The sequence below is a fragment of the Etheostoma cragini genome, chromosome 12, assembly GCF_013103735.1.
Source record: "Etheostoma cragini isolate CJK2018 chromosome 12, CSU_Ecrag_1.0, whole genome shotgun sequence".
Taxonomy (NCBI): domain Eukaryota; kingdom Metazoa; phylum Chordata; class Actinopteri; order Perciformes; family Percidae; genus Etheostoma; species Etheostoma cragini.
In genome coordinates, this window is record NC_048418.1 from 633,139 (window position 1) to 638,485 (window position 5,347).

The 5,347-nt window shown below is 47.0% G+C and overlaps 1 long non-coding RNA gene across 1 annotated transcript; it reads right to left on the reverse strand.

The window, feature by feature from the left end:
* Positions 1-2,166: 2,166 nt before the first annotated feature.
* On the reverse strand, positions 2,167-4,855 carry LOC117953930. The gene is made up of 3 exons (XR_004658712.1): positions 4,662-4,855; positions 2,853-2,855; positions 2,167-2,261 (listed from the first exon to the last, which is right to left on the reverse strand). It is a non-coding gene; the product is annotated as an uncharacterized LOC117953930 (long non-coding RNA).
* Positions 4,856-5,347: the final 492 nt, after the last annotated feature.

Here is a 5,347-nt window from a genome sequence, read left to right on the forward strand (position 1 = left end):
ACACACTGTAGTAAACAGATAAATGGAGGCAGAAGATGTCTTTCAGTCATCAATGCACACATGGCACTATAGGACCAGATTGATAGAACACCATTTTATACAATATATATAATTAGGGGGTCCCCGCTCCATCTCGCCATCAGTTTGGGGGTCCTTGGCCTGGAAAACGTTGAAGACCCCTGATCTAAATGATTAATTACACACTAATGTAAATGAATTGCTCACCAATTAAAATGAGTTTTTCCAAAGGAAATCATGTTGGCGCATTCAAATTATCTGTTTGTCCACTGACATTTAATAGTCAATATACCCTTCTAGTCTAAATAGGGAGTTCCTAAAGGAAGATTATGAATCAGAAATATTTTTTTAGTGGATATATAGTCCAGTAATTATAAGTTTAGTCAGTGTGTTGTACTTATTTTTCTCTAATAAAGTAAATTGTATCCGTGTGTCTTCTTTCAGGTGAATAAGACAGACTTAGTACAGTGTTATTATTAATAATTATCAAAAACTACAATTAAAACTAAACTAATTTGACTGTAAACACATCAAGCTATACATGTTGAAACATGTAAGTTGAATTTGTTTGGTAATTATTTCAATAAAAGCATGTTTTTAAAGAAATAATGAATTTTTTGGCACTTTCCACGAATGCGCGTTGTTGCAATATGGCAACAAATTACCAACTACCCCCCCTTACAAACGTGTTTTAATTTTTTATTTTGTAATTGCACCTTTTAAGCATCCTGGAGTACTAAAAACACATCAAGACATTTTTACCATGTTTAAAAAATAATTCATGCAATAGAGGGTGTCTTCACATCTGCTGAGGGAGTCCGCCATCTTCTGTAGTTTGTTGTGTCCTGCCATTAGTTCTTCAAACTGTTGCGTGGAGGATATGGCCGATATCGGCGCTTTGGACCTCCCTGTCAGCTCCGTCACGCCAGCATGTGCACACGCTTCTCTTAATGTCACGCCATGGTTGGATGACCTCAACACCCTCTTGTACCTCTTGATGATCTCTATTGGGCTTCTGACTGCAACAGTAGACAACAATTCATAAACATGAACTAGTCAATCATTTGACTACTTAAAATAAGTATGCAGCATAAATTGGGGTTTTATCTCTCTTACCAAACAAAAAACAGTTAACCCTGTAAAAATGTGATAGGATTAAACTATAAAACCTAAATAATGGCACAACTAATAACTTGCCACATGGAATCCTCCTTCCACAGATGTGACGGATGTCTTTAACCATCTTAAGTATTTGTAGTTCACTTTTAAAGCAAAACCATATAATGTCTCCTGGTTAGGCTTCTTTAGGTGTAATTTAGGTAAAAGTGATGTGCTCCAAGGGGAAGCTTACTCAAAATATTGGAAAAAATAGAGCTCCTTTTACCCAGAGGTCTATATCCAGTGAATACAGATGTTCCAACACGATCTCCCCGGAACAATTCAGAAATGTTAAACTCCTCGGTAGATTATTTTAGACGATATTTATTTATTTGTAATAGTTTGCCCTCAGAAAAACAGCATTGACTTATTGTGACCATTCAGTCTACACGATTATGCAGACATTAATTCATGCTTTCCTCACAGAAAACACAATCCATTTAATTTTATGATAACTACATCACTGCATAACTCAGACAATCTTAATATTTGGTATTTGGTTATTTGTGATGCTATGTATATATGAAAACTAACAATGTTTGCCACATTTTTTCTATACTACTTATCTAGTTTTGGATGTCTAGATTTGGTACAGTTATAAATTATAAGGCACTTGGAGCAGCTGTGACAAACCTCTAACAGGTCTGGTCTCAATAACCCATTTATTGAGACCATCGGTAGCCCATTTGATGGAAAACACCTGGTTTAGCATGTGAACTAAGGGAGTTAATTGAAGGTAGCCGATTGAAAAAAAAACACCACAAGCACCTAACAAAATGGCTAAAGAAAAGACAACTTCTGAAACAGAAGATGAAATGCAACATTTGCCACCACCAAATGAAGATGAAGCCCCTCTATGAATGGTAGGTAGTACTAATATGGGCATATACAGTATGGCCTAAAAGTCTGATATTCCATTCATCCATCTTCATCCGCTTTATCCGGTATCGGGTCGCGGGGGCAGCAGCTCCAGTAGGGGACCCCAAACTTCCCTTTCCCGAGCCACATCAACCAGCTCCGACTGGGGGATCCCGAGGCGTTCCCAGGCCAGGTTGGAGATATAATCTCTCCACCTAGTCCTGGGTCTTCCCCGAGGCCTCCTCCCAGCTGGACGTGCCTGGAACACCTCCCTAGGGAGGCGCCCAGGAGGCATCCTTACCAGATGCCCGAACCACCTCAACTGGCTCCTTTCGACGCGAAGGAGCAGCGGCTCTACTCCGAGCTCCTCTCGGATGACTGAGCTTCTCACCCGATCTCTAAGGGAGACGCCAGCCACCCTCCTGAGGAAACCCATTTCGGCCGCTCGTACCCTGGATCTCGTTCTTTCGTTCCTGACCCAGCTTTCATGACCATAAGTAAGGGTAGGAACGAAAGTTGCTTCACACTCGGCTGCGAACCGATCCAGTGAGTGCTGAAGGTCACAGACCGATGACGCCATCAGGACCACGTCATCTGCAAAAAGCAGCGATGAGATCCCGAGCCCACCGAACTGCAACCCCTCCCCGCCCCAACTACGCCTCGATATCCTGTCCATAAATATTACAAACAGGATTGGTGACAAAGCGCAGCCCTGGCGGAGGCCAACCCTCACCTGGAACGAGTCCGACTTACTGCCGAGAACCCGGACACAGCTCTCGCTTTGGTCATACAGAGATTGGATGGCCCTGAGAAGGGACCCCCTCACCCCATACTCCCGCAGCACCTCCCACAGTTTCTCCCGGGGGACCCGGTCATACGCCTTCTCCAGATCCACAAAACACATGTAGACTGGTTGGGCATACTCCCAGGCTCCCTCCAGGATCCTTGTGAGAGTAAATATCTGATCCGTTGTTCCACGGCCAGGACGGAATCCGCATTGTTCCTCTTCAATCCGAGGTTCGACTATCGGCCGAACCCTCCTTTCCAGAGCCTTCAGCATTTCAGGATGGATCTCATCAATCCCTGGGGCTTTGACGCTGTGGAGTTGTTTGACTACCTCAGCAACTTCCACCAGGGATATTGACAACAATCCCCCATCCTCCTCCAGCTCTGCCTCCACCACAGAGGACGTGTCAGCTGGATTTAGGAGTTCCTTAAAGTGCTCCTTCCACCGCTCTATTACCTCCCCAGTTGAGGTCAACAACGTCCCATCCTTACTGTATACAGCTTGGTGCCGACCGAAAGTCCTTCTCCATGTCTTCTCCGAACTTCTCCCACACCCGCTGCTTTGCCTCTGTCACCAGGGTGTTCGTGGGTTACCGCCCCTTGAGTCACCTAAGGCCCTTAGCCCACAGCTCCACGCCGCAGCTTTAGCAATGGAAACTTTGAACATTGTCCACTCAGGTTCAATGCCCCCAGCCTCCACAGGGATGCCCGAAAAGCTCCGCCGGAGGTGCGAGTTGAAAGTTTGTCGGACAGGGGCCTCCTCCAGACGTTCCCAATTTACCCGCACTACCCGTTTGGGCTTATCAGGTCTGTCCAGAGTCTTCCCCCATCCACTGACCCAACTCACCACCAGATGGTGATCAGTTGACAGCTCTGCCCCTCTCTTCACCCGAGTGTCCAAAACATACGGCCTCAGATCAGATGACACGATTATAAAATCGATCATTGACCTTTGGCCTAGGGTGCTCTGGTACCACATACACTTATGAGCCCCATAGGGTGCTCTGGTACCACGTACACTTATGAGCATCCCTATATTCGAACATGGTGTTTGTGATGGACAATCCATGACTAGCACAGAAGTCCAACAACAGACAACCACTCTGGTTCAGATCAGGGAGGCCGTTCCTCCCAATCACGCCTCTCCAAGTATCTCCATCATTGCCAACGTGTGCGTTTAAGTCCCCCAGCAGAACTATAGAGTCCCCTACTGGAGCCCCATACAGGACTACATTTAAGGTCTCTAAGAAGGCTGAATACTCTGAACTCTTGTTTGGTGCATAAGCACAAACAACAGTCAGAGTTTCCCCCCCCCCATCACCCGCAGGCGAAGGGAGGCGACCCTCTCGTCCACCGGGGTAAACTCCAACGCATCGGCGCTCAGCCGGGGGCTTGTGAGTAACGCCACACATGCCGGCTCCTCACACCATGGGCAACTCCGGAGTAGGACAGAGTCCAACCCCTATCTAGGAGTACGGTTCCAGAACCGAGACTGTGCGTAGAGGTAAGACCCACCAGATCCAACTGGTAGCGCTCCACCTCCCACACAAGTTCCGGCTCCTTCCCCCACAGAGAGGTGACGTTCCACGTCCCCAGAGCCAGCCTCTGCCGCCCGGGTCTGGTCCGTCGAGGCCCCTGACCTTTGCTGCCACCCATGTGACAGCGCACCCGACCCCTTTGGATCCTCCCACAGGTGGTGGGCCCATGGGCTGGAGGGAGAAGTGCCACGTTGCTTGTTCGGGCTGTGCCCGACCGGGCTCCGTGGCAAACCCGGCCACCAGGCGCTCGCTCGCAAGCCCACCGTCTGGGCCTGGCTCCAGACGGGGGCCCCGGGCTTCCACCGGGCAGGGTCCCTCTATCCCTTCCTTGTTCTTCCATTAGAGTTTTTGAATCATTCTTTGTCTGGCCCCTCCCCTGAGACCTCTTTGCCATGGGAGACCCTACCAGGAGCACAAAGCTCCAGACAACACAGCCTTCAGGTTCATAGGGACACAGAAACCTCTCCACCACGATAAGGTGATGGTTCCCGGAGAGGACAGAGAGAGACAGTAATGAGGTAGTATAATTACTCAAAATGACAGTAACTAGTACTCTTTTGGAAGTAACGTGCCCAACACTGATGGCGAGAAGTGATCTCAGCGCTAGACGTAATACACATACACCCTGGACCTTAAAAGACGGAGACATTCCTACACACTGGACCTCAAAAGATGGAAGCTGTGATCATGAAATTGTAGAAATGCCGTTGACTTGTGTCATGTTTAGTTCTGTCTCTTTTCACAATAAAAGCATGAAGTTCCTGTTAGAGTTTGTGGTCTTTCTATTTAACAATAAGTCAGTGAACTCCAGGATGGGGGGGGGGGTCATCAAGGACTCTCTACTTGTTTGCTTTTCAGGACTTATTATTTTATACTATTATAGAATATAATAGTAATGTTTACCGTCTATAATCTGAACTCTTTCTTAATGAGATGCTGCGGATGTTTAAAGGTTGATCAGCACAACTACATGGAGGGTGCAGTTGCAT